A 10,959-nucleotide genomic window follows, 5' to 3' on the forward strand; every position below is an offset into this window, starting at 1 on the left:
TATTGATTTTCTTCCTGGATGATCTGTCAAGTTGAGAGAGTGGGGTGTTGAAGTCCCCCACTATGATTGTGTTACTGTTAATATATTGCTGTAGCTCTTTCAGTAGAAGTTTGATGTATTTAGATGGCTTCTCATTGGGTGCATAGATGTTAATAATTGTTAAGTCCTCTTGATTGACTGATCCTCTGAGCATTAAGTAGTGTCCATTCCTATCTTTTTAAATCTTATCTATTTTAAAGTCTATCATGTCAGATATGAGAATAGCTGTTCCTGCCCTTTTTTGTGGGCCATTGGCTTGAATGATAGTTTTCCATCCTTTCACTTTGTTTTGTCTGTGTTTGTCTTGTTGAGATAGGTGGGTTTCCTGTAGACAGCATATTGTTGGGTTGTGTTTTGGGATACATCTTCCTACTCTGTGTCTTTTAATAGGTGAATTCAGGCCATTGACATTTATTGATATCAAAGATTGAAGATATTTTAACGCCATTCTTGTAGAGTTTTAGAGTGTTTTGATATATGTCCTATTTGTGGTGGTCTGGTTGTTTATAGGAGACCTTTCAGAACTTCTTTCAGGGCAGGCTTGGTGATGGTTGCTTCCTTCAACTGTTGCTTGTCTGAGAAGGTTTTGATGCTTCCATCTAGTCTGAATGACAGTCTAGCAGGATATAGTATTCTTGGCTGAAAGCCTTTCCCATTGAGCACTCGATAGATATCTTGCCATTCTCTTCTGGCCTGTAGTGTTTGTATGGAGAAGTCTGCTGCTAATCTTATGGGTTTTCCTTTGTAGGTGACTCTTTGTTTTTCTCTTGCAGCCTTCAGGATCCTTTCTTTATCCTTATTCCTTTCCATTCTAAGTATGATATGTCTTGGTGTCTTTAGGTCTGGGTTAATTCTGTTTGGGACCCTCTGGGATTCTTGAATCTTTATGTCTTTGATGTTGTCTAGACTAGAGAAGTTTTCAGCTACTATGGCCTGGAAAATGCTTTCTTCCTCTCCTTCTCTTTCTTCCTCTGGTAAGCCAATAATGCGTATATTGTTTCTTTTGAAGTCATCCCATAGGACTCTGTTGTTGTTTTCAGCATCTTTTAATCTCTTTTTGAGATCTCTTACTTCTTTTTTACTTGTCTCTAATTCATCCTCAATCTTGCTAATTTTGTCTTCAGCCTCTTTGATTCTATTCTCTCTGCCCTCTACTGCTTTCTGGAGTTCATCTATTTTGTTGCCCTGCTCTGATACTGTTTTAGCTTGTTCAGCAAGTTGCCTTCTTAGCTCAGCGATTTCAGCTTTCAGCTCTCTAATAACCATGAGATAATTAGAATTTTCTCCCATATTCTCATTTGTTGTTCCTGCATTTCTGATTACAAGTTTTTCAAATTCTTTACTCACTCCTGTGATTATTTCCTTAGCTAATGTTTGGATGTTGAACTCGTTATTTTGTGCTTCACTCTCTGGAGGACTTTTAGCTGGACTCTTGTTCTGGTTCGAGTCTCCAATATTTTTTCTTGTTGTTTTAACCATTTTATATATTATGTTATGAGTTCCCTTTATCAGTACTTTTCAAATTATTGATCACTATTGCCTGGATTGACTTGTGTCTAAGTAAGTTAATTAAAGGGTTCACCGTGGTGGAAGTTAAGAGTTAGTTCAATTCCTGAGTTGGAGCTGAAGTTAAGAGTTAGTTCAATCACTGAGTTGGAGCTCAGTGGTTTAAAAGCCTCTTTCTTTCTTTTTTTTTTTTCCCTTCCCTGTAGGCTATGGGAGCCTGAGGGCTTTTAAACTATCAATAGGCTTCTTAGCTTAATCACTGACTCCTGACCAAGAAATAAAGCAGGGTGTGGCAGAGATAATCCAGTGGTTATGCCAAGAGACTTTCACAGCCCGTCAGCTATGCCACTGAGGTATAGGTCTTCTGAGTTTCCTGGTTAGATCTCTGTCCCCTGGTGTCCCTTCCTGTCGCTGCTCCAATTCTGAGGGTAGTAGCAATGGAGACTCAGAGTTGCACTTGGTGAGTCTCTGGGGAGTCCTCTCCTCCCTTCAGCTGTCCCCTTGTTGGTGGAACAGACTGGAGGTGTTGTCTCAACTGATAAACTGCTGAACTGTTAGCAGTCACTTAATCTCTCCTTAGGCCCCTCTCTCCTCTCTGTCACCAGCCACACGTGTTTGTACTCACTGGTGATTTAGTGGGTTCCTGTGGTCATTCTATTCCTGTCTTGTTTCGGTCCTGGGTGGTCTCCTTTGGTATTCCTAGTTGATCCGGGAGAGGAGAGGAGAGGAGAGGAGAGGAGAGGAGAGGAGAGAAAGTGATCTCCTGCTCATACCTCCACCTCTGGAAGTCGAATCCCCCAATATCCTTATTGTTGTAGTTATTATTGTTGTTGTTATTGATGTCATTGTTGTTGGATAGGACAGAGGGAAATGGAGAAAGGAGGGGCAGACAGAGAGGGGGAGAGAAAGCTAGACACCTGCAGACCTGCTTCACCACTTGTGAAACGACTCTCCTGCAGGTGGGGAGCCAGGGCCTCGAACCTGGATCTTGAGCCATTCCTTGCACTTTGCCCAACGTGCGTTTAACCCGCTGCACTACCCCCCGACTTCCAAGAGTTTATATTATGAACTGCTAAAATAAGGCATGAATTTTATGGTACATAGTTGTGCAAAGAATTCTGCAAAAATAATGAATGGACACATTGTATCCGGGTGAAAAGTGTATAAATAATAAAGCTCTGCAGAAGAGAGAGCAGAGGTGCCTCGTTCCTGCTCCTGCCTTGTTCCTGCTCCGGGAGCAGTTGACAGGTCTCTCACCTCATTCCGGCCAACGCCCCTCCTCTTTTGGGATCCCTGAGACCTGCTGGGGCTGGCGCCCGGGACTTATGAGAAAGACAGGAGAGAGAGAAAGAGCCAGACACCACTCTGGACATGTGCTGCCAGGGATTGAACTCAGGACCTCCTGCTTGAGAGTCCAATGCTGCCGGTCCCTGTTCGGGTGCCAGATGCCGGGCTAGCTTCACTGGCAGGAGACAGACGACCAGGGACTCATGGCTGAGCTGGGATGCAGTTCAATCTTTATTGATGAGTGGGGATGCAGTGCAATCAATCAATCTCTATTCATTAGAAAATCCTGTCCTTTATATATCTCCTGAGGCAAAGTACGTAGGATAGGGGTGGGGAGAAGGAAAAAAGCGCGCAAACCAGTGGGGATTAAACAGTGGAAAACAGGATGTGACTAGGAGAAGGGGCGGAGTGGAAAAAGAGTGCGAACCAGTGGGGATTAAACCAGTGCAGGTCTCAAACAAAACAGTGATTACGTAAATAGACCACAGTGTTAAGCAATGCAAGCAAACCTAACGTGATGGTCAAAACAGAAGGGGTCTTAGAAGCAGAATTAGAAACAGACTAACGGGAGTCGGGCAGTAGTGCAGCGGGTTAAGCACATGTGGCACAAAGCTCAAGGATCCTGGTTCAAGCCCCCGTCTCCCCACCTGCTGGGGAGTTCCTTCACAGGTGGTGAAGCAGGTCTGCAGGTGTCTTTCTCTCCCCCTCTCTGTCTTCCCCCTCCTCTCTCCATTTCTCTCTGTCCTATCACAACAACAACAACAATAATAACAACAACAACAAAAAAGACAAGGGTAACAAAAGGGAAAATAAATAAATAAAATTAAAAAAAAAAAAGAAGCAGACTAACACAATGCTTTATCCACTCACTGTACCACCTTTTGGCCCACTCTCCTCTCCCCTTCTCAATTTATCTTTTTGTTATTTTTTTCTTTTTTAAAATCTTTACTTATGGTTGAATAGTGACAGAGAAATTAGAGAAGAAGGGGAGATATGAAGAGACAGAGAGACACCTGCAGCCCTGCTTCACCACTCGTTAAGCTTTACCCCTGATGGTAGGGTCCAGGGGCTTGAACCTGGGTCCTAGTGCACTATAGTGTGAGCACTAAAACAGGTGTGCAACCGCCTGGATCACCCTTTCAATTTCGCAATAAAAATGAAAAATAAGGGACTAGGTGGTAGCACAGCAGGTTAAGTGCACATGGCGCAAAGCACAAGGACTCCTGGCAGGTTGGGGTGGGGGGCTCAAACCCAGATTCTTGCGCAGGTCCTTGCACTTAATACTATGTTCACTTAATCAGGTGTGCCACAGCTTGACCCTGAAAGAGTGTTTTATTATTATTATTATCTTTATTTATTTGATAGAGACAGCCAGAAATCAAGAGGGAAGGGGGGGATAGGAAGAGAGAGAGACATCTGCAGCACTGCTTCACCACTTGTGAAGCTTTCCCCGTGCAGATAAGATGTTTTAATTGTACAATTAAGTAGTTATTTTATTTACTTATTTATTTGAGGCAAAACCAGAGCATCACCCTGACTGACCTTTGGACCTCATGCTTGAGAGTCCAATGCTTTATCCACCTCCTTATGCTATCTACCCCCCTCTTCCTTCTTTCCTTCCATTCTTCCTTTCTGTCCATTTTATTGGATAGGACAGGACAAAGAGAAATGAGAGGGGAGGAGGAGAGAGAGAGGAAGAGGCAAACCTGCTTTACTGCAGGTGGGGACCAGGGGCTTGAACCTGGCTCCTTGCACAGATTCTTGTGCATAGTACTGTGTACTAAACCTGGCGTGCCACCTCCCGGCCCCCTCTTTTTTTTAAGATTTATTTTAAGGGGGTAGATAGCATAATGGTTTTGCAAAGAGACCCTCATGCCTGAGGCTCCAGAGTCCCAGGTTCAATCCCCCATACCACCATAAGCCAGAGCTGAGCAGTGCTCTGGTTAAAAAAAAAAAAAAAGTGGTCCGGGAGGTGGTGCAGTGGATAAGGCATTGAACTCTCACGTATGACGTCCTGAGTTCAATCTCTGACAGTATATATACTGGAGTGATGTTTGGTTCTTTTCCTCTCCCCTATCAGTTCTCATGAATAAATAAACAAAATACTTTAAAATAATAAAATAAAAAGATTTATTTTTAATAATAATTTTTTATTTATAATGAGAGAGAGGGAGAGTGTGAGTGTGTGTGTCCACAGTATGCCCAGCTCAGGTTTGTGGTGGTGCTAGGATTGAACCTAGATAGAAAGAGGCAGACCTCAGGCATGAAAGTCTGTTTATATAACCATAATGCTGTCTTTCCAGCCCAGAACTTCATGCTTTTTTAAAAAGTATATTTATTTATTTATTTATTTATTTATTTTTGTTGCCTTTGTTGTAGTTGTTATTGATGTCGTCATTGTTGGATAGGACAGAGAGAAATGGAGAGAGGAGGGGAAGACAGAGAGGGGGAGAGAAAGACAGACACCTGCAGACCTGCTTCACCACCTGTGAAGGGACTCCCCTGCAGGTGGGGAGCCGGGGGCTCCAACCGGGATCCTTACGCTGGTCTTTGAGCTTTGCGCCACTTGCGCTTAACCCGCTGCGCTACGGCCCAACTCCCAAACTTCATGCTTTTAAGGGCAATGTTTTAGACACTGTGCCACTTCACTAGCCACTAGGTAGTTTTTAATGTTTTTCTTTTTTTTTTTTAAAGATTTTATTTATTGATTCATGAGAAAAGATAGGAGAGAAAGAACCAGACATCACTCTGGTACATGTGCTGCAGATATTGAACTTAGGACCTCATGCTTGAGAGTCCAGGGCTTAATTTACTGCACCACCTCCCGGACCACTCTTTTTCTTTTTTCTTTCTCTTTTTATTTGTTTTATTTAATTTGTTTATTTTCCCTTTTGTTACCCTTGTTTTATTGTTGTAGTTATTATTGTTGTTAATATTGTCGTCATCATTGTTTGAGAGGACAGAGAGAAATGGAAAGAGGAGGGGAAGACAGATGGGGAGAGAAAGACAGACACCTGCAGACCTGCTTCACTGCCTGTGAAGCGACTCCCCTGCAGGTAGGGAGGGGGTGGGGGGCTCAAACTGGGATCCTTATGCCGGTCTTTGTGCTTTGCGCTCATGTGCTTAACCCACAGCGCTACCGCCTCACCCCCAGTTTTTAATGTTTTTCATGAAACTGAGAGACAAACACCATTATCTTATTCTAGATCATGTTCATCTCCCCAGAGGCAGCCTCATACATAACAGTCACTTCCTCTTCCTTACCAACCACTAAACTACTTTCTGTCTCTGTGATCTACCTATACTGGATATTTCATATGACTGATAGACTATATAACATTTGTTTATGTGTGTATTTATTGAACCAGGGTCTTGCACATGCACAACTTCACTGCTCAGAGCCACTTTTTTCCATTCAGATAGTGAGGGAAAGACACCACAGCTCTGGACCTTCCTCTGTCCCAGAGTACCTCCCATGAGTGCCTTGCCAGGGTTTGAACCTGGACCACATCACATGCCTGGCAAGGCACTCATCCCAACTAGTGTGGTATCCATTATTTTCCTTTTTTTTCTTTTTTTTTAATGAGCTCTGCCTTCTTTTCTTTCTTTCTTTCTTTTTTTAACTAACCATGCTCTTTATTATTATTACTTATTATCTTTATTTACTTACTGGATAGAGACAACCAGAAATGGAGAAGATAGACGGGGAAAGAAACAAAGAGACACTTGCAACACTGTTTCACCATTCAAAAGCTTTCCCCCTGCAGGTGGGGACTGGGGGGCTCGAACCCAGGTTCAACCCCCCGCACCACCATAAACCAAAGCTGAGCAGTGCTCTGGTTAAAAAATAAATAAATTGGGAGTCGGGTGGTAGTACAGCAGGTGGTAGTACAGCAGGTGGTAGTACAGCACGTGGCGCAAAGTGCAAGGACCAGTCTAAGGATCCCGTTAAAGAGTTCCCCCCCCCCTCACCTGCAAGGGAGTCCCTTCACAGGCAGTGAAGCAGGTTTGTAGGTGTCTCTCTGTCTCTCTTTCTTTTTTTTAAATTTTTTAAAAATATTTATTTACTTATTCCCTTTTGTTGTCCTTGTTTTATTGTTGTAGTCATTATTGATGTTGTCATTGTTGGATAGGACAGAGAGAAATGGAGAGAGGAGGGGAAGACAGAGGGGGAGAGAAAGATAGACACCTGCAGACCTGCTTCACCGCCTGTGAAGCGACTCCCCTGCAGGTGGGGAGCCGGGGGCTCGAACCGGGATCCTTAGGCCAGGCCGGTCCTTGTGCTTTGTGCCACGTGCACTTAACCCGCTGCGCTACCGCCAGACTCCCTCTGTCTCTCTTTCTATCTCTCCCTTTTCTCTCTCTCAATTTCTCTCTCTATCCAACAACAAATAAATAAATAAAAAGTATTTTAAAAGAAATTTATAAATACATAAATGCATAAATAAATAAGGGGCTGGGCAGTAGTGCAGCAGGTTAAGCGCACATGGTTCAAAGTGCAAGGACTGGTACAAAGACTGGTATAAGGATCCCTGTTGGAGCTCCCAGCTCGCCACTTGCAGGGGGGTCGCTTCACAAGAGGTGAAGCAGATCTGCAGGTGTCTTATCTTTCTCTCCTCCTCTCTGCCTTCCCCTCCTCTCTCAATTTCTCTTTGTCCTATAGCAACAACAACAACAATAACAACAATAGCAACCACAACAAGGGCAACAAAATGGGAAAAATAGCCTCCAGTGGATTCATAGTGCTAGCACTGAGCCCCAGTGATAACCCTGGAGGCAAATACATAAATAGGATAGTCTTCCCAGTGGATGCCAGCTAGCATTTTACTAACTAGTATTTTACTATTATTTTGTTGAAAAAATAAAAATAAAGGGCCAGACGGTAGCACATTAGGTTAAGTGCACACTTTATAGTGCTCAAGGACCCAGGTTCAAGCTCCTGGCCTCCACCTGCAGGGGGGAAGCTTCCTGAGTTTGAAGCAGGGCTGCAGGTGTGTCTCTGTCTCTCTCCATCATTTTTTTTTAAACCAGAGCACTGCTCAGCTCTGGCTTATGGTGGTGCAAGGGATTGAACTTGGGACTTTGGAGCCTCAGACATGAGAGTCTCTTTGCATAACCATTATGCTGTCTGCCCCTGCCCTCTTTCTCCTTCTCTCTCTCCCCCTCCACTCTCAATTTCTCTCTGTATCTATCCAATAATAAATAAACTAACTAAATAAAAAAACAGCCAGTGGCTCTCTTGGTTAAGTGCCTATGTTACCATTTGCAAAGACCTAGGTTCAAGCCCCTGGTTCATACCTGTTGGGGGAAAGCCTCACAAGCAGTGAAGCAGGTCTCCAGGTGTCTATCTATCTCTAGCGCTCTCTCTTTCTTCTTTATATATTTTTTATTTTTATTTTTAGATTTTATTTATTTATTAAGTAGAAAGATAGGAGAGATAGAACGAACCAGATATCACTCTGGTACATGTGCTGCCAGAGATTGAACTCAGGGCCTCATGGTTGAGAATCCAATGCTTTATCCATTCTGCCACCTCCTGGACCACAATTTAAAAAAAAATTTTTTTTAAGATTTTTTAATATTTACTTATTCCCTTTTGTTGCCCTTGTTTTATTGTTGTAGTTATTATTGTTGTTGTCACTGATGTCATTGTTGTTGGATAGGACAGAGAGAAATGGAGAGAGGAGGGGAAGACAGAGAGGGGGAGAGAAAGATAGACACCTGCAGACCTGCTTCACCGCTTGTGAATCGACTCCCCTGCAGGTGGGGAGCCAGGGGTTTGAACCAGGATCCTTCCCCCCGGTCCTTGTGCTTTGTGCCACGTGTGCTTAACCCGCTGCGCTACCGTCCGAATCCCTATATTTCTTTTCAATATATTCTTCTTTGTTTATTATTGAATAGAACAGAGAGAAATTGAGGGGGGAGATAAAGAGGGAGAGAGACACACACTTGAATCCCTACTCCCCCACTCATGTAGGTGGGGCCCAGGAGCTTGAACCTGGGTCCTTGAGCACTATAATGTGTGCACTAACCAGATGTGCCACTGCCTGCCCCCTGTCTCTCTCCCTCTCTACTCCCATCCCCCCTCAATTTCTCTCTGTCCTATCAAGTTAAATAAACAAAATTTAAAATAAATCTTTAAAAAAAAGATATGTGACTTGGAAGTTATCACAGTGTGCATTGGGCTCTCAAATTTGAAGTCCTGAGTTTAAGTTCTTCAGGCATTGCATGTGCTAGAGTAATGTTCTGATTCTCAGTTTGTCTTTCTCTCATTAATAAATAAGTGTTGAGTGGGAGTAGATAGCATAATGGTTATGCAAACTAACTCTCATGCCTGAGGTGCCAAAGTCCCAGGTTCAATCCCCTGCACCATCATAAACAAGAGCTGAACAGTGTGCTGGTAATAAATAAATAAATAAATAATGTTTTTTTTAATGTTATATTGTGACTAGGGGGTGGCATTGGACCCTCAAGCATGAGTTTGAGCCCCAGCACTCCATGTGCCAGAGTGATGCTTTGGTTCTTTCTCTTTCTCTTTTTCTCATTAATAAATAAAACAAATATTTTTTTTTGCCTCCAGAGTTATTGTTGGGCCTCGGTGCCTGCACTACTATGAATCCACTGCTCCTGGAGGCTATTTTTTCCCTTTTGTCGCCCTTATTTATTGTTGTTGTTATTACTTGTCGTTAAGGTTCGGAGCTCCAGCAGGCCGGGCTAGCTTCGCGGCGGTAGACAGAGACCCGGGGGCACACGGCTGGGCAGAGAAGCTGTATTTCTTTATTCACGAACAACAATTCAAAAACTAACCCAAACCAATCACCACACAGATCTGTCCTGCATCCTTCTCCTCTGGCGGGGCGGCCAGAGCTCTGGAACTACGTAGCATAGGGGGTGGGGAGAAAGAGAGGCGCAAAACTAGCAGGGGTAAAGCACATCTCCCGGTGGGGGGAGAGCGAGACCAAACCAATGTGAAGCATAGCAACAATTACTATTGTTGTTACTGCTGTCGTTGTTGGATAGGACAGAGAAATTGAGAAAAGAGGGGGAGACAGAGAGGAAAGGGAAAGATAGACACCTGCAGACCTGCTTCACCACTTGTGAAGCTACCTCCATGCAGGTGCGGAGCCAGGGGCTCGAACAACAACAACATCAGTAACAACAACAATAATAACTACAACAACAATAAAACAATAACAAGGGCAACAAAAGGGAATAAATAAATATTTTTTAAAAAGAAAAAATAATAACAACGAACAACAAGGGCAACAAAAGGGCAAAGGTGGCCTCCAGGAGCAGTAGATTCGTAATGTTGGCACAAGCCCCAGCAATAACCCTGGAGGCAAAAAAAAAAAAAAAAAGAGGGACCAGAAGATTGCTCAGCTCTAGCAATGCTGATATATGGTACTGGGATTGAACTGGAAGTTTCAGGCATAGGAGTCTTTTGCATTACCACTATGTTATTTCTCTGGCCTCCGACTTTGTCTTATTTTTAAACTCTGCTAGGGATTTAACCCCAGGCCTCTTTCTGCATAACATTTCTGTGTCCTCCATGCTCCTATTTTTGTTTGTTTTACATATTTTTAGAGAAAGTGATAGAGGAAGGAAGAGGGGAAGAGAGAGAAAATAAGAGAAATCAAAGCAGGGACAGTGAACTATCTCACTTGAATAGTGCGTTGCTTTGCTATATGCATGACCCAGGTTCAAACCTGGTCCCCATCACATTGGAGGAAGCTTCAGGGCTGTGGTCTCTTTCTGCTTCTTTGTCTCTAATTCACTCCCTAGCTGAGAAAAGTTATCGTGGAGCAGTGAAACCTTGTTGAAAGAACAAGAAAGAAAGAGAAGGAAGGAAATGAATTTGGTGTTTCACACATGTGAAACCACTGGCTGACCTCTGTAAGTCAAGTTTCCTTTTTCTATTTTAGAGAGTGAGAGGAGAGGCATCCCAGCACTGTTCTACCATCAGTGGAGCTCCCCCATGGATGTAGTGCTCTCATGTGGTGCCTGGGTTTAACCCCAACACCTTGTGCTTGGTTCTATTGGGGTGAGCTAGGTCACAGTCTTGTGACTAGATCTTAGTAACGAAGCACAGATTCACAAAAGAAAAATGCATGTGGGAATCGGGAGGTA

This window comes from Erinaceus europaeus, chromosome 11 (assembly GCF_950295315.1).
Source record: "Erinaceus europaeus chromosome 11, mEriEur2.1, whole genome shotgun sequence".
In the NCBI taxonomy this organism is placed as follows: Eukaryota; Metazoa; Chordata; class Mammalia; order Eulipotyphla; family Erinaceidae; genus Erinaceus; species Erinaceus europaeus.